General features: G+C 41.2%; 1 long non-coding RNA gene across 2 annotated transcripts in view; it reads left to right on the forward strand.

Annotated features, from left to right (window-relative positions):
• Window positions 1–16,091, forward strand: part of LOC129149507 (uncharacterized) — a 32,616-nt gene extending 16,525 nt beyond the window's left edge. For both annotated transcript variants that reach the window (XR_008556417.1, XR_008556416.1), the window contains exons 2-4: window positions 5,217–5,265; window positions 14,516–14,591; window positions 15,911–16,091. This is a non-coding gene — a long non-coding RNA (uncharacterized LOC129149507). The remainder of the gene's footprint in view (window positions 1–5,216; window positions 5,266–14,515; window positions 14,592–15,910) is intronic.
• Window positions 16,092–18,372: the final 2,281 nt, after the last annotated feature.

An 18,372-nucleotide genomic window follows, 5' to 3' on the forward strand; every position in this document is an offset into this window, starting at 1 on the left:
AGACAATGCCGGCTATGTGGGGGCAATGCGAGCACATTGACACAGTCTGTGGACATACTCTCATCTAATGAGACTCTTCTGGATTCCTCCTCCTCCTCATTTGTACACTATCATCCAGGACATTAATAGGTTCCACTTGCTCAATCAGTACTCACTTGATGTGCAAGGCTGTGTTGAGTATGGGGATGCAGACACCCTGTCCTCATGGAGACTAGAGTCATGGAAATTTCCAATCTAGATTGCAGGAAATGCATATGTGAACTCATAATGGAGCTGGAGGCTTTTGCAGGTATTGGTTTTTATCACAAAGTTACTGAGTTTGTGTCAGGACTTTAGCATGCAGCCTATATTTATCGAGTACCTGCTGTGTGCCTGTCATTGTTAGTGCTGAAATGAAATAAGAAGCAAGGAGGAAATAGAACGAACTCAAGTCAATAGAAAGGTGAAGAAAAGAGTAAACATGTGAAATCTTGAGGACTATTCTTCAGGCGTTGCTAATGCACAGGAGGAAAATACCTCACCTGTCAGGTGAGAATCCCAGAACTGAAAGGAGCACATGGCTAGGTGCCTTGTCCATTTCCAGCCTCCAGGAAGGTGAAAACCTGCTCATTCTTGATCTGAGGACTGTGTGTCATTTTCATCAGGATCTCTGGAGACAGATTCTAGACGTTTGTGGCTAACTTACTGATTTCATCCCTTCTTCCTCCTTTCTATCTTCTATTTCTTCTGCCTCACTTAGGTCCCTTTTCTCCTATTTTGTCTGACAACCATCTAGACAATCGAATCAGCACACTTTTCCATCACACAACTGCCAGTTTCCACTCCTGTGGCCAAGGCTCTGACTGGGCTCCTGACACTACTTGCCTCTTTTATTAAACTTGGTACAAAAAGGTTGCCAATAAGAAAGCCTTGGGAATAACAGCCACCTGCTCCTAGGCCCTGGAGCCCTTAATGAAACCCCCCCCTTTCCTCTCCCCAGAGGGAGGGAAGAATTGTTGCTTTTCACTCTCAATTATTTTTCCAGTCTATTAAATTGACACAACTCCCGTGTCTTTGTGAGAGGTGGGTGTCCCGTAGCTCATCTCCTAGGGACAGGGGACAGTGGTGCCAGAGGAGATGTTCTCCACGTCTGTTTCCCACTGGAGACAGGAAGATGCTGATGGGAATGCTCGAAAGCTATGGCACTAGATGTCCTGGAGAGATGGCTGAGACAATGCAACAAGCGGAACCAGGATGTGTGTGCCATCGGGTTATATAAAATATGCAGTTTTAATCCTCTAAGCAGTTTATCTTTTCCTGCAGCTTAGTTTGCTGGGATAATTACTTTCCTGGGCAGTCCATGTCATGGACGAGGAGGAGTGTGTGCAAAATGCACAAATCTGATAGTGCCGTAGGAAAATATGGCAGTGGGAGGCGTATTAACTCAAGGTTTAGACAAACATGCTGTAGTCAATTAATCCAATTCGGGAAGTCAACTGCTCAAAGTTTCTCTTTTGTTGTGAGCAAAACTGTTAAGCTTCGTTTTGTCTCATAAAAACAGCTAATGGAGTTCTGTGCTGAATATTTTTCAAGCACCACAGAGGTTAAAGAACAAAGATCTCTAGTGAGGGCACATCTGGGCTGAGATTTGATCCCAAATGAGCCCTCTGTACTTCCATGAAAAAACCAGCACCTTTCACTGTGCACCAGGCCCCATTCCTTCCTGAAACATTTATCTTCCTTTCGCTGTTGAATCTTTCCCACCAGCATGCACAATACTGGTTTCCCCCACCTTGAAGAACCTCTGCTGACTTCATTTTCCCTTTCAGTTATTACCTCATTTTCCTGCTCTTCTTTATATCAAACCTATTTAAGAGACTTGTTAATGCTTCTTGTCTCCAATTTCTATTCTCTAATTCTCTCTTGAGCCCATTCTGATGAAGCTTTTACCCCACCACTCCGGACACTGTTCCTCTAATGGTCACCTGTACATTGCAGCATTTGACAACTACTACTCCCTCTTTCTTGCAACATTTTCTACATTTGCCTGCCAGAAATGTACTCTCCTGGTGTTCTTCCTTATTCACTGTCCATTCCTTCACATTATCCTTGACTGGTTTCTCTTCAATTCCCTGAATTTTTATGAAGTCATGGAAACTTATTCCTAGGTGACTTCTCTTTTCTGTCTACGCTCACTCCCTTCTAGAGATGATTCTATAATTTGTTCTTTCAGCATGAAATCCTCTATGTATTTTCTTTTGAGTGCCAAATAGCCATTTCTAACTCAGCATAACTCAAACTCATCTACTGACATCTCCCCTGCCCACCCACCCCCAATTCTTTGCAAAATCTGCAATTATTTACATCTCAGTTGATGGCAACTCCATCCTTCCAGCTGCTCAAGCCAAAACCATGAAGTCATCTTTGACTCCTTTATTTCTCGCATACTCCACCTCTAATCTTTCCAGAATTCTATTGGCTCCATCTTCAGTATACATTTACACTCTTACTACTTACTCATCACCAGTGCTGATTCTACCATTAGCGATGTCAGCAGCAGATTTTTACCTAAATTACTGCAGTTGCCTCCTACATGCCTCCCTGCATCCCAGTCTCAATACACCTGTCATATGATACTTGAACATTTGCCAGTCAGATCCTGTCACTCCTCTGCTTAAAACCCTTTGATGGCTTCCCCTCTAACTCAGAAAACACAAAGTCACTTGCAAAGGTTTACAGGGCTCTACATGACATGTTCCATTCCCCCTCCAAATCTCTGGTCTCATCTCTGAATCACTCTGAGATGTAATAGCTTAGCTTCCTTGCTAGGTCTTCTTGCTGTTCTCTCTGCATATAATCCTCTTTCTCTGGATATCCATATGGTTTGCTCCCATTTCCTCCTTTAGGTCTTTGTTCACATGTTTCCATCTCAGTGATGCCTTCTCTCTAACTATTTAAAACTGACCGCCCACATAGCCATACGAAATTTATTCCCCAAGTTATTTTCTCCATATCACTGATTGTCCGTTACCATAACACATCATTTATTTATGCACTTGGCATTCTGCCTGCTCTCCTAAATGAGGATAAGATGCCAGTTCCTTGAAAGCAGAGGTTTTGTCCGCTTCCTTCACTGCATATCCCAGAGCTTAGGCCAGTGCTGGAAACACTGCTACGTGACATTTGTTGGGTGACTGAATCTTAATAGTTGTTTGTCACCAGAGATTGGTGGAAATGACATCACAGTCGCAGATTCATCTTCGAAATGGGTTGTGTGCTCCTTGTAGGTGTAACCCCGTAAGTTATAATGTTTATGTTTACTTGTGAGATGCATAGAGTGCAGAGGTTATGTGTGCATTGCTGAAGCCAGAAGAATTGGGTATGGAGAATCCTACCTCTGGCACTTACTAGCCCTTTGATTAAGTTTCTACAATAGCTTGTGCCTCAATTTTTCTTTCTCATCTGCAAAAAGAAGGTAATAATATTACTACCTGAGAGGGTGATTCAACAAGTTAGTATGTACAAAGTGCTTAGACCCAATAAGTGGTATTAATTATAACAGTGGTAATGAGGATAAAGATAACAATGGCATTTCTGTTCATCAAGAGAAATCAAAGATTATGGTCAAAGAGTGAAAACTTTCAGTTATAGAATGAATGAGTTCTGGGGACTTAAAGGACACCATGTGCCTATAGTTACTGGTACTGTATTGTACATGGGGGAGTTGCTATGACAGTAGAGCCTTAATTTTCTCACCATAACAACAACAAAATGGTAATTATTTGAAGTACAGACTGTGTTCACGAACCTTATGGTGGTAAACATTTCACAATACATACATGTATCAAATGATCATTTTGTACATTTTAAACTTACACAGTGTTATATGTCCATTATGTATCTCAATAATATTGGAACCAAAAAGTCAAAGAGATACTATGGCTGATTCTGTGAAAAATCTTCCATTTCCAAATAAAAGCAACTTAAAATGTATGCTATAGCCTATGAAATACATCTCAGTGACATTATATGGAAAAAACATCTGCATCATAAAATGACCTGTGAGTATAGTGATATTTATACCAGCAATGAAGATTTATTGAGCACTTATCCATTACTAGGCACTGTTCTAAGCATGTGACATTAATTCAGTCCTTACAATAAGCCTATGATATATACAGAATAATTAGACTCATTTTAAAGATGTGAAAACTGAAGAGAGAGAAATTAACTAATTTGCCAAACTATAAAAAAACTATTAAGTTGTTAAGCCAGAATACAAACCCAATGTATTTGCATAGTAGATAGAAGAGAAATCTTCCAGGTATAAAGAAATGTATTCAAGTCACTACCAAAAACGTCAGGTTACTGATAACAAGCAGAACAGGTCACCAATGCAAACATCATCTGAAGGCACTCTGGTCTATTTCCTCAACTTTCCCAAACGTGGGAGTATTCAATGTGGTTATGGCACTGCTGTTTTAGAGCAATTGTGAGATGGGCTCTTGAAAAATTTTTCCTCACTGCAAAGTACTGACATTTAAAAATGATTTAAACAAATGATTAGTATGGACGCAAGATAATCACTGAAATTATGCCACTCTTACTCTGATATGCTTTCTAAACAGGATGAGAAAGGAGGAGAGTTAGAGCTAGGATGTTGAGAATTACCCTTAATGGACAGCACCTATGCCATAACTACCTTAGGTGGGGAATGATGGCTGGTGCATCAGTAGTAATTGTGCTGATTTCTGTAGCACTTACAAGGTGTGATCAGAGTTATATCAATTTTTGAGGCCTCATCAAGACCTGAGATACCCATGGGACACTGTCACTCACTGGAATAGCATGTGTCATAGCAGAAGAGGTTGAGACCTGATGGACCAGGTGGTGAGGTGTCAATAATTGTAAGAAATTGCATAGCTAAGGCTGCTCTCTGCATGCCAGAGTTTGGTATTTAGTTGAAGAACTCTGGTCTCACATTCAGAGAATACACAAAAGAAGTGCTGATTGTAAGACCAGTTCAGACAAAGGGGACCTCATAGCTAGGCGATGGTCATTGAAGATACTGTTCTTGCTTGGGTCTTGTGCTAAGTCCAGACACAGGAATAGAAATATATTCTATTTTCCCAGGAGTCACTGGGAACCCATTTTCCTCCAGACCCTAATACCCATGTGACTCTGGTTACCTCAGCTCCTGCCACCATCTAACTGAGCCCTTTGGGCTTCTCCCACAGACTCCTTCAACGTCTTCAAGAAATGTGGACTTCTGGTCAGGATGGCAGAGTGAGTAATCCCTGTGATCACCACCTCCCACAAATACATCAACATTAAGAATGTTGTGGCAATTAAGAATCAGAGAGATATATATCTTGGCAGCAGAGGTCCCCACTGAGGAGTGTATGGTCCCAGCCCCACACCAGATTCCTTAGGCGAGGGCACCAGTGCTGGGAAGAGGTGTCCGCATACCATATGGCTGTGAAAACAAGTGGGGATTGCATCCAAATGAGGTGAAAGGCTGCAGGAGTCCCAGGTATTCCTCTTTTGGGGGCTGTGCACAGACTCACTTGCTCAAAAACTCAGCCCCTCTGGGCTGCAGGATGAGGACTGCAGGGGCAGCCCTCTCCTGGGATGGAAATGCTGGCAGGCACCATTGCTCCTTTGTTAAACGCTCCTCCCACTCTGCTGGCATCAGATCTGAGCTATTCAGTAACCTGGGTAACACCATTCACCCCACCCAACTCTGGTGCCCCACTGAACCTCTTCAAGTGGCTTTTCTATGCAAGCACCCCCACAGCTCATGCTGCAGACTTTCAAAGGTCCACAAACCCCAACCAAGAAGGGGCTGGCTTCAGCATGCCCTGTGCCTCTGTCTAAACGGTCCCAAGCCTGCCTTGAACAGTCTCAACTTCTATCGTCATTCCATCAGGTGGCCCCAAGCCTGGCATAGCTGTAGCCAGTGTCAGCTTGGAACCCAGCTTCAAGTGAGCATCCATGAATCCAGCAGCACAAGTGGTGGCTGAACTCAGCTCATATCATAGTGCCCACCAAGGAGTCCCAAGCCTGGTACTAGTGGCAGCTAGCCATGGTCCATAACACAGCCTCTCCCAAGCATCTCCAAGTAGCAACCCACCACAGATTACTATGTAGCGCCCACCAGGAGGTCCCAAGCCGAGCACAAATGGTGGCTGATCTTGACCTGAACTGGAGCCCCTCCTAAGAGGCTGCCGAACCAAAATACCCGGAAGCCTGCTTCAGACACACTAGAGCACCACCCAGCTCCACAGAGGACACACCAGAAGGGCAGACTTGGCTGGCTCATTTCATTTTGTAAGCTGACTTTGTCATCCTGTGGATCCCACAGTGACCTACAGTCTCTGCTCTTAGTGAAGGAGAGTCCATTTTGCATTATCATTGTGGGCACACCTAACTTCACCGGTGCCAGAGAAGAAGTACATTGGAAGTGAAAGACAAAGGACATCAGCAAAAATGGCAGAGGAAAGAGATCTGAAGATCTCCTCCTCTATAGAAATAGCAAATTTGTCAGAATCTAATTTCCAGAGTTCTGAAAAAGTTAAGTAGCATAGAATCTATAGGGATGTTTATTTTAAAACAACAGCTGAATCTAGGTAAGAACAGTGAGAATTATGGCATTTTCACTTGCCCTATTTGCACCACAGTAGCCTTCAAAACCCACAGCCTGCAATCATGGTAAAAACTAGTAGCCGCTGGAGGGAAGAGGATGAGATTGGAGCTCTTTCAAAACCCCATTAATAGAGAATTTATCATTGTTTGATCTGTTTGGTGATTTCCTGAGAGACCCCACTAACAAGGCGATCTTTATTTGATATAAATGGAGCTCAGTATTTGAGGCAGTAATAATAAGAGTTGAGGCAAATAATAGGCTAACCAAAAAGCTTAATTAAAAGGAAATCTAGGGAATATGTCCAAAGGGGCTTTGCAAAGTGCTGATGTATTCTGCAGAATTCAGAAAGCCATGCACATGCGCAGGGCTATGTAAACACTCACACACCTGGGAAGGCCCTGTAGCTGAAACAGGAGGCGAGGTGAGGATTGTCACCTGCCTGGAAGAGCAGTAAAGGTGTGCCCGAACATGTACACAGAGCTCCTTGGCAACAGCTGGGAGACTCATCGGGTCCAAGAATTTAAGGAAATCTCTATCCAATCATTTAATCAAAGTGAGCGGAGGCTGCAGTGCCCACACAACAAAGAATTAATTCAGAAAAGTCACTAAATAAATAAACAAACTCTGGGCAGGGAGAGAATCTGATTTCAAGAGTTTCCACATTTATTTTAAATGTCCAACTTGAAAGGAGAAAAAAAAAAAAGCATGAGACAAACAGAGACACAAAAACTATAGCCTGTGTATTATGTTGAAGATAAAGTATTCAACAAAGATTGTCCTTGAGGAAGCCAAGACATTGGATATAGTTGAAGAAATGCTGCAAAAAAAAGTATATCTAAGAAGTTCAATAAACTCTTAGAAGGATAAACTCAGAGATACAAGCTCAGACACAATAACTGATCTGTCAAACATCTAAGAAAGAGAGAGTCTTAAAAGCAGCAAAAGAGAAGAAACTGATCATGTACAAAGGGTCTTCAATAACAATTGCAGCTGATTTGTCACTAGAAACCATGGAGAAGGCAGTGGGATGACAGCTTCAAAGTGCTAAGAAGACACGAATTCCATATCCAGAGAAACCATCCTCCAAGAATAAGAACTGTAGACATTTCAGATGAACAAAAACTGACAGAATTCATCACTTACTTCACCTGTCCTGCAAGAAAGACTACATAGATCTTTTAGGCTGAAATGAAGGCACTCTAGAAAGTCACTCTAATCCACATAAATAAAAACACTGTTAAGGTAACTACATAGATAAATTATCAAGGGGGGTATACATATATATTTGCTTGTAGCTCTTTTTTTCCTCTTATCTGATTGAAAAGAGAACTTCATAAAGCAGTGGTCGGCAAACTGCGGCTCGCGAGCCACACGCGGCTCGCGAGCCGTGGTTTGCCGCTCTGTTGACTAATGAGTTTGCCGACCACTGCCTTAGGGAAAAACACTTAAAAAACATTTTAATAATGTACTAATGTCTTTAACCTGAAGTCAAAAACTTCTGGGTAAAGGTAATGCCTTACGCAGTGGTCGGCAAACTCATTAGTCAACAGAGCGACAAACCGCGGCTCGCCAGCCGCAGTTTGCCGACCACTGGCATAAAGCAATAATTATGTGCCCATCAACATGAATGCACAATGTTTAGTTCTGTACAGAACTACTTTGTATGACAATAGCAGCACAAAGAACAGGGAGAAGATATATAGGAGCAAAATTTTTGTATAGTATTGAAATAAAATTTGATTAATGTAAACTATTTTAAATTGACATGATAATTATAACCCCTAAGAAAATAACTTAAAAATATAGTAAAAGAAATTATAAGGGGATGAAGATGTACATTAGAAATACCTATTTAACACTAGAAATGCAGTAATGGAGGAGCAGGGACACATAAAAGACCTGATACCTATAAATACTATATAGAAAAATAGCATATGTAAATTCTACTTTATCTGTAATCCCATTAAATTTGAATTTCTTAAATTCTCAAGTTAAGAGGCAGAGATTAGCAAAATGGTTTGAAAGGAACCTCAATCCCACTGAATGTTGTCTATCAGACACATACTTTAGATTATCAGCCATATAAGTCAAAAGTAAAAGGATGTGAAAAGAAACTATGCAAACAGTGACTAAAAGAGAGCTGGGGTGACTATACTAATATCAGGCAAAACAGACTTTAAGACAAAAACTGTTACTAGAGATAAAGAACAATCCGATATAATAAAAGGCTAATATGCAAATTGTCCCCTCGGGAGTTCGACCAACTGAGTTCAACAGCTCCCTATGACGTGCGCTGACCACCAGGGGGTGGCGCAGAATGAAGGAAGGCCCCGATCGGCCCTGATCACTGGCCTAGGGACCCTACCAGTGCATGATTTTGTGCACTGGGCCTCTAGTATTTTGTAATGATATCAAAAAATTTATCAAAAATATACAGGGAAGGCTATAAAATTCAACAATAGTTGTAGACTTTAATATCCCAATTTAAGCAATAGATAAAACAAGACAGAAGATCAATAAGGAAATAGAAAATTTGAACAAAAAACTAGATATAAAAGATATCTATAGAACATTCCATCCAACAACAGCATAAGTTTAACAACAGCTAGAATAAGTCGATTCCTCTCAAATACACCTGGAACATTCTCTAGAACTGACCCTATGTTAGGCTACAAAAGAGATAAATTTGAAATGACTTTGGGTGGTAAACATACATTGCTATATATAGATGAACTGCACACTTGAAACCTATGTAAATTTATTAACCAATGTCATCCCAATAAATTTAATAATTTTTTCTTCATCCAAGACCCTTGAGTAGAATCCTCTCTTAACAACAACAACAAAACAAAAACAAAAACCTTGTGAGGAGCCACAATACAGTGAACAACAAAAGTTGAGCTGCTATGATTACAGTGGGGGCTGGGTCTGGTTGGAGCGAGAGGCTGCCCATCCTATGTGACCTTTCTCTCTCTCCTCCTCCTGCTTTACAGTGGCTCCTGAGCACCTCAGCAGAACTCGTGGCCGCTCTGTGACATGATTGAATAAAAAGGAATGTGCCAAACCTCAGAATGGCACGTTCACTCTTGTAAGTGGGTTGGTTGTAAAATGAGCTATCTCATTATTCCAACCCACAATACAAAACCGCCTTTGAAGGCAACTCCTATTCTTAAAAAAAAAAATGGGCAGTTTAGAAACAAAAGGCGTTGGGCTTAGGAAGGTACTCTTTCTTGTGATATAAATTTAAGTTGGGTAGCAGCCACTGATTTGAAAGTACCCATGGGGTTTAGGCCAAGCTTCGGAACTTTATTTCCACACATAAACTAATATGGAAAGAAACCTGCTATCACTCTGGAGCAGCAGATCCTGCAAATCGCACACCTGACAAAGCATTTTACATCTGCCGACCCCCTTCCTTCCCCTGGAGCAGATAATGGGCTCTCCATTTACTAAGGTGGCAAGAGGCACCGGTTTTGGAATGAATTAGATTACCCGCTGAAATGTATATTACATTTTATCTCCCGCATCCTTACTGCATAAAAGGATTTAAATACCATTCTGTCTTACTAACACAGCCAGCTGCTGGCCATTCCTCCAGAATGAGTCCCTTTTCAGAGGTGAACAATCACACAGCCCAGGCAGCTGTAAAGGCAGTCGGCTGGCCACCATGAACCGTGGCTCCCGAGTTTCCCATGGACTGCTCTCTCCTCTGCTCCACCTGACCACCCCCACCCGCTCTAGCCACCAGGCTGACACCATCTCACCACTGGCCCATCAGCCAGCTGCTCCAGAGAGATGCTCAGAAAAATCATATTTGGTGCTGCTCAGTCTCACGAGTCAGAAAATCTAATTAGATTTCCATGCCTTCCAAATACAATACTGCATGTGGTTCACCAAGCAAATCACTGGGCTCTTTTACTCAGTCATTTCAGGTGAAGTTCTGGGGGCCCTGGGCAATGGCAGCCTTCCCGGAAGGAGGCGTGGGAAACGCTCACGGAGAAGGAGCCAAGGCTGTGAAGCGTATGCTTGAGGACAAAGCAAGAACAATTTCAGAGTGCTTACAGCTTACAAAGCACATTCGTTCTTACTTATTTCATTTCAGGTTCTAAACTGACCAAGGAAGTAACACAAAAATGAATATGCTTCTGAAATCCATTTTTCAGTTAAAAAATGGTGTTCACAAACATAGTTGCTAACCCAATTCTATGCAGTAATTGACAAGACTCACAGCAGGGATTTTGTGATCCCAAATCTGGTGGTGGTGGTGTTTTTCTCCACAATGCTGACACCCACCACCGTCGCTCACACAGCCGCTAGTACTGGGTAAAGTACTACGTGCCAGGGGCTCTGCACAAAGCTTTTCCTGCGTTATCATCGCAGGCACCCACCCTGGGCGATGGATACAGACAGGTCCAGAGGAGCTCAGAGAGATTTCAGTGTGTCTAAGTTTGCCCGTCTCCAAGCTAACAAAGCAGTCTTACCCTCTGATGCTTAGCTCTCCTTACCTGTACAACTAAAACTTCCTCACCCGCAGGGAAATTTGCTTGACTCACACATGGGCTTTCTCGGAATTTGCAAGTTCACTATTACTACAATGCTTAACTTTCCATTCCTGACACTACTGCTTTCAGACATAATTTTTCTAAACCTAAGACTTCTGAACATGTGTACCTTTCAATATTTGTGGATCACATTTTGTTTTCTATACTGATCAGGAAGCCTGCCCGAGCAAATATTATGTCCTAGTCCAAATAGGTCCAATTAAGGCAGAAGCCCTTAGTTAAACAAACTGGAAAACAGGCTCAAAATACATATCCTTGGGGTTAAATCCAGCAAAAACAATATAGTGTGGGTTAATTTGTGTCTACAAAAAGAGAAAAAGGGTTATTTCTGAATTTAACAAGTATTTTACATTTCTCAATTTCAGGGACCATTTAGGAAAATAGGACAATGCATGAAATATTTGTTTTAAAAAGCAGCCCAGGAGAGAACATACAAAGGCTAAGTGTTCATTTGTTATTGTCAATCAGAATATACACTCTTTGTGCCATAGCATGGAGGATCTGTAAGAAAGAGCTGGGTAATCTCATGTAACAGGTGAGGACACTGAATCTTGGAAATGCTAAATGACTCACTCAGGGTCACACGATTGCATATCTAGCACATTGGTTCTAGTTCAATCCCATCTCCAATGAGATTGAAGCACCTTAGGAATACTACACAGATGACAGATGTTAATGTAAGGCTGAATAGTCTGAGAAAACCTGCCTAGTTTTCTCATTTATTTTTATTTACTATGTTTCTTCAAGGTAGGTGGAAATGATGGGTCTTTTCAATTTTGCAAATTGTACCACCCAGGATATTAAAACACTATAGTAAATAGTTTGAGAGCTGAAAAGGCAAAGAAGGCCTCATCCCTATTCATCAGATGTAAATGTAATGATTAGACTGCAGTTGTCATTAACTAGCTAATAACTACTTATGACCTCAGGATGCAGTTTCTACCCAGCTAATGGGCTACATAGTAAAGCTATGATTTTATCTCAGCTGTTACAGCCCTCCATCTCAGTTGCTCGCATTAAGGGATGAGCAGGTTCTGCTGATTATCTACATAATAAAAGATCATGTTCTAAGGGCCTTCAGAAAAACTCTCATTAAACAAAATTGGAGTTGTGCCTGAGAACAAGCCTTGCAGAATAACTTGTTGATGGCCCCAAATAACCCTCACGAATCACACTTACAGGAAATTGATCATGGGTTTTCTCAGCCGCATTTTCAAGCAATTGGGAATCGCTAAGTGCTGGGCATTGTATCTGCTGACACTATGCAAACAAGATTTTTCCATGCTGCTTCCACTTAGCCTTAGAGATGGCACCCACTTCCTGTAGGCTCAGTTTGAAGGAACATGCAGAGGAACAATTCTGGCTGAGCTGGGCTCACAGTGCAGAGGTTGGCCTCAAAGGAAGAATAAGGCTTGGCAATGCCTACATCTGCTAGCCTCACTATTCTTCAAGCCAACCTCCACTTTCTCCTCCTCCCCCTTTTTTTTTCTCCTCAAGAAACTGTTCTTTCCTCTCAGGTGATAGAGCAAGGAAATCTGTATATGTTTACTAAACTGTGATTAGTATACATAGATTTACAAATATTTCTACATATACCCATATGTATCAATATTAACTTAAATATTAATTAGTTCAGACTGATGTCTTCAAATCTAATCCTTACCACATGGGTCATTCTTGCTTCCTCCCTTTGCTTATCTATAAACTCTTACTCCTACAGGGAAAAACATAGATCCCCACCATCCACCATCCATTTACTTAATTATTCAGTTTCAGTTTACATGTATAACAATATCAGAATTATTAACTTATTGACCTGTGAGAAACAACTCTATCAATTAGAGCCGTGGGCGGCAAACTGCGGCTCGCGAGCCACATGCGGCTCTTTGGCTCCTTGAGTGTGGCTCTTCCACAAAATACCACAGCCTGGGCGAGTCTATTTTGAAGAAGTGGCGTTAGAAGAAGTTTAAGTTTAAAAAATTTGGCTCTCAAAAGAAATTTCAATCATTGTACTGTTGATATTTGGCTCTGTTGACTAATGAGTTTGCCGACCACTGAATTAGAGGATAGTCATTATGATGTTCATGATATTCCACAAATGAGTGAGATCATGTGATGCTAAGATTTAGAAACAGCCTAAGTGACCATCAGCCAATGAATGGATTAAAAAAACTGTGGTACATCTACACAATGGAATACTATACTGCTGTAAAAAAGAAAGAACTTTTACCATTTGCAACAGCATGGATGGACCTGGAGAGCATTATGCTAAGCAAAAGAAGCCAGTCAGAGAAAGATAAGTATCAGTCTTCTTATATTTAATGCCCTTCCTCACAATAGGAAAACTCTTTCCCTTACCATGTAATATGTCCAAACCCTTCCAAGCCAATTTCAATGCCATTTACTCCATAAAGCACCTCTCAAAACATATACCTTCTTTACCAAAGGAGGTGTCTTTCTTAAAATTCTAATGCCCTTTATCCTTAACATTTAAAGGAGTCCATAAGATTTTTAAGAATGTCATTATATCAGTTTCCTCATTAAATCAAATTTTTAAAATTAAATATTTTTCAACACTTTAGGTGCTTATTGATAGTTGCTACATATATGCCAGTGAATTGAAAACAACAAAGCCATGCTGAGGTGGAGAGAAGTCTGTTTGGTTCATTTACCAGTGATGTGATTCATTCCCACATACCAGTCTTACCCCATAGGGAATTCAATCACCTTGGAGTCTACCATGCCCTGGGCCATTGCAATAACTTTGGAATTGTTGAAATAATGAATATTAAATCTGTGCATGAGGAGTGTCTACAGAACCATTTTCAGGGCACACTTTTTTTGAATTATAATTTCTGTTCATGTCCTATTTTCCTTCTAGACTATTAGCTCTTAAGGATAAAATGTTTCTTATTCATTTTATATTCATGAAATATTTATCAAATAATAAATATAAACAGTAGTTCTATAGAGTTGAAAAAGGAAAAGATTACTCTTTCTTACAAAAGAATTACCTGTAGCTTAATTGATTCCTTGTAATTTTAAAGAAACCTGAAAGAGAATAACAAAACTCTAGGATAGACCCGAAATTTAGGCAATTTGTGGAGAAGGCAGTCCTGGCATTGATATCAATGCCCTCAGGAGGACATGTGTGCCCTTTGTCTTCATGAAGGCTGTGGGTATGGAGTGGGTGATGGTGCCCAAGTGTTCAGCTTCCTCGTTGCCATGGAGATTTAGCCACCCTTGCTGCAGTCAGCAGGTCTCCCTTCTCTGCCCCTGAGGAGTGAAACTGCTCACCTGTTCTTTCTCTGTGTTTTCCGCCTGGCAGGCTGCCTTTTATTGAACACAAAGCAGGGTTGTGAACTTCTGTCTATGCTGTGGAGTAATTAAGTGCCAGAATACGGGTAAGTATAGAAGGGTGGCCTGGGGGCAGGGAGACTGATAACCTCAGGGGATTTGAGGACATTATCTGTACAACACAGCTAGGGACCTCACTGTGTCTTTCTTTGAAGAAGCAAGACATGTGCAAGGAGACACTATTCAAGGAAATCCTCCTCTGTCCCAAAGTGTGGCTCTATCATGTGAGTGTTTTCAGAAGACACATGCAGAACACCGGCGAGTCCACAAGCCCAGGACAGTGCTGAGTGGGAGGTTGCTGCTCAGTAAAGCGAGAACTGAGTCAGTAAAGTCAGAGTTCCTGGAAGTCCACCCCCCCCCCCCCCCCACGATGCTTTGCGCAGTCAGGACTGGTTCTGCTGGTGGGAGTGAAAATGAGCACACCTCAGGTGGCAGCTGAGGATTAGTAAGCCATGTACTAGTTAGCAAAGAGCTAGCATTTCCTTTTCCAGTTGAACAGTATTTCTTAGCATCTACTTGCTGTTAGGCACTGGGGATTGAATATAAATCAAGACAGATATGTCCTGTTCCTCATAAATCAAGTAGATCTTTAAATTCCAATTTGCTAAGCTATTCCTTTGAGTTATATTATTTTACTTAAAAAGCATCTATTACAATTCATGTATTTCCTGGGAATAATTAACATTCATATCAACAACTTTAGTAACATAATCTCTACATATTTATAGTACTTTATAGCGTTCACAAAATTCACCATCTCCCAAACAACAATGTGGGTCAGTGTTTTTAGATCCATTTTGCAGTTGAAGAAACTGAGGCTCAGAGAGCACCTCACTTGTCCATGTGAAAACATCAGTATTTCAAGTGTGGCCTGAGGTTCATTTACATTAAAATTATTAGGAGAGATGCCTGTTGAGAATGGAATTTGGGGGGTCAAACCAAGAGCTACTGGGCCAGTGTGTAGGGGTGGGCTCCGGGACTTTCATTTTCCATAGTTCTAACTCTCCACTAACCCACTGCCACATACCTTGGCTCATCCAGGATTTTAACTCATGCCTTCTGAGCTTTGTACACGTCCTACCATACCATGCTGAGCAGAGTGTGGTCTGGAAGAATTGCTGCCTCTGCTACCCTGAGACAGGTGTGAGACTCCCTGCATCTCTCAGTCTTTCCCTAGCTGAATGCTTCTGTGAAAACGGAAGGGAGGCCTTCAGCATGCTGATTCAATGTCCTCATCACTCCCCTCTACCCCCAAAGGTTGACCCCTCAGAGCCCAGAGCTGCAGTGAAGTGCTTGGATCACCAAGAGCCTCTGTGTCTCTGAACTGGTGGCAGCACTTTGTCCCTGGTGTTTTCTATTTTGACAGCTCATCAGCAGAGCCACTGGAAGGTGGCAGGAACCTCACTGTTCAATTAAGGTTTACGTGTCACCGGAGCATGTGCAGGAGGAGGAGAAAGAAGAGACCTGTGTGGAGGCAGCTGAAATAAATGAGCTTTAACAAGAAGATTAGCCATCCTTCAGAAGTCAGGGCCCTCCCAGGATTTCAAGCATGGTGCCTACGTGTGGTGGGATACAGTGTCTATTCTCAAGGCCCCTGTTTCCCTGATTTACACATATTGCTCTTTGTCAATTATTGTGTTCTACAAAAGAGCTTATCATCAACAAATTTGTGTAGAGCATTCACTCTGCTATAAATACACAGACAAGGACCCTACCCTAGCAGTATAGCACACAGATTAGCAGGGACTACAGACTTAAAAGAAGTAATTAAAAACAACAACATACAATAAGGGTTCCACAGCGAAGTTAAGAAAGGTATATCACATAGCAAGGGAATCTACCATCACTCAGAGCTTCTCAAAGTGTGGTTGGAGAGCCACCTGGTCAGTAACCTTAGGGGATATTTGTTATTAAAAAATGCAAAATGCCTAGATCACCCCACATCTACTCTGGGGATGGGCTTGGAAAAGCTACATTTTTGACAACTCCTGAGGGTGGTTCTTTTGCACACTGAAATTGAGAATTTTTGGAGTGGGGGGCAGGAGTGATGAGACTTGAGGCTGTGAAGAAAGGCCTTTGTAAAGAAATGCTGTGTGCAAGACAAGGCTTAATGTAAGGGGGCATGGGCAAGAGTTTCCCAGGGAGAAGCAACCTTGTATATAAAGTGAGAGGAAGAAGGCACACAGTACTCTGTGGGCTGGAGAAGAAGACTGAGAAAGGTAGTTATAAAGCCAGGACTTTGGATGCAGGGGCATGTCAGTTAGTTAAGGATTTTAGATTTGATCTTAAGCCATTGAAGCATTTTGATAAAGGAAGATCATAGTCAAATTTTAATAAAAAATAAAAAATATATATAGCAGGAAAGGATTGGGCTCTTTAGAGAGTCTGTTGAGCTATGAGGAGTCTGTAGCAATAATGGGATAATAAATAATGCTACCTTGGCAATGAGATTGGAGATAAATGAATGGATTCAAGAGATATTTAAAATCACCAAATCCTGGTGACCTCCTATCAAAATGCCACCAGACCCATGTTAACTCACCCTTCAGTTTTGAGGATAGCAATTGAGTTGAGCTGCTACTGCAAATATGAGAACATGTTTTTTCAGGAGACCTCCTGCCACTAGTCTCTTCTGTTGGCAAAGACATGCTTTGGTTTGGATAAGAAAAGGCTGACTGGGATAAAGCTCTCCAATTCAAGAGCTCAGAAGACTTTTTGTTTTATTCCAGACTCTGCCACTCAATAAATCCCTTTGGCCCAGTTAGGCCCTCAAGTTTCTAAATGTTTTGCCATTTTTATATATTCTCTTTGTATTCTGTGCTTTTCTTCCATAGCACCTATAACAACTTACAATTAAATAAGAAATGTCTTCGATTATTTGTTAAATATCCATCTCATCCATTAAACTATAAGTTCTGATGACTAGGAGCCAGTAGGTCTTCATTGTTACCTCCAGCTCTGAGTTTTAGCTTGGGTACCTGGCTAGATGGCATTACCATTATGGGAGGTAGAGAAATCTCTAGAAGAAATACAGATCTTAAATGTAAGACAAGTTGGAGCATCTCAACTATAACGGGAATAGAAATGTCTGGTAGGAAGTAGGCTATAGAATTTTGAGGCTCTGGTAAGAGGTCCAAGTCAGAGGTTTTGCATATACTTTGGAAAAGTAGCAAATTCTTTTTTCTTTAAATCAATTAGATGTCATATGATTTAATAAAATCCAACTGATGATCCTTGTTATTTATAACTAAGGGGCAGCCTCAGTTCTAAGTGCTTTGACTTATTTAATTGTCATACCAACTTTATGAGGTAGGTACTCTTATAATTCCTATTTCAAAGAGAGGTCACTGAGGGATAGAAAGTTTGAGTATGTTGTCCAAGGTTACACAGGTTTTAAGTGCTGGAGACAACCTTCCAACCCCAACAGTCAGATCTACTGCATTTGCTCTCAAAATGCTGCTCTTCTACCTGTTGCACACTTGCTCTAATAGCAACTAGTTGTCTAATAACAACTGTTCACACTGTCTTACTTCAGAGCTTGTGAATATCTTAGCCAATTGGTATGTTATTCATTATTTTTCAGATGAGAAAATTGAGGCACAGATTAGTAAAATAACATCCACATAGTCAGGGTGTGGATGGACCAGTATTTGAACTTAGCTCTAACTATTTATAGGACTAATAGATTTAAATGCTACATAATCTTACAAAACTGTATTTCTGAATACAGCTTTTTGATTACTAAAGGAAGACAAAGAAGGCTGAGCATTGATCTGAAAATCAGGTAAAGTAAAACCTGGTCTAGGAATTGTCATTAAATTTGCAATG

The sequence above is a fragment of the Eptesicus fuscus genome, chromosome 6, assembly GCF_027574615.1.
Source record: "Eptesicus fuscus isolate TK198812 chromosome 6, DD_ASM_mEF_20220401, whole genome shotgun sequence".
NCBI classification, from domain to species: domain Eukaryota; kingdom Metazoa; phylum Chordata; class Mammalia; order Chiroptera; family Vespertilionidae; genus Eptesicus; species Eptesicus fuscus.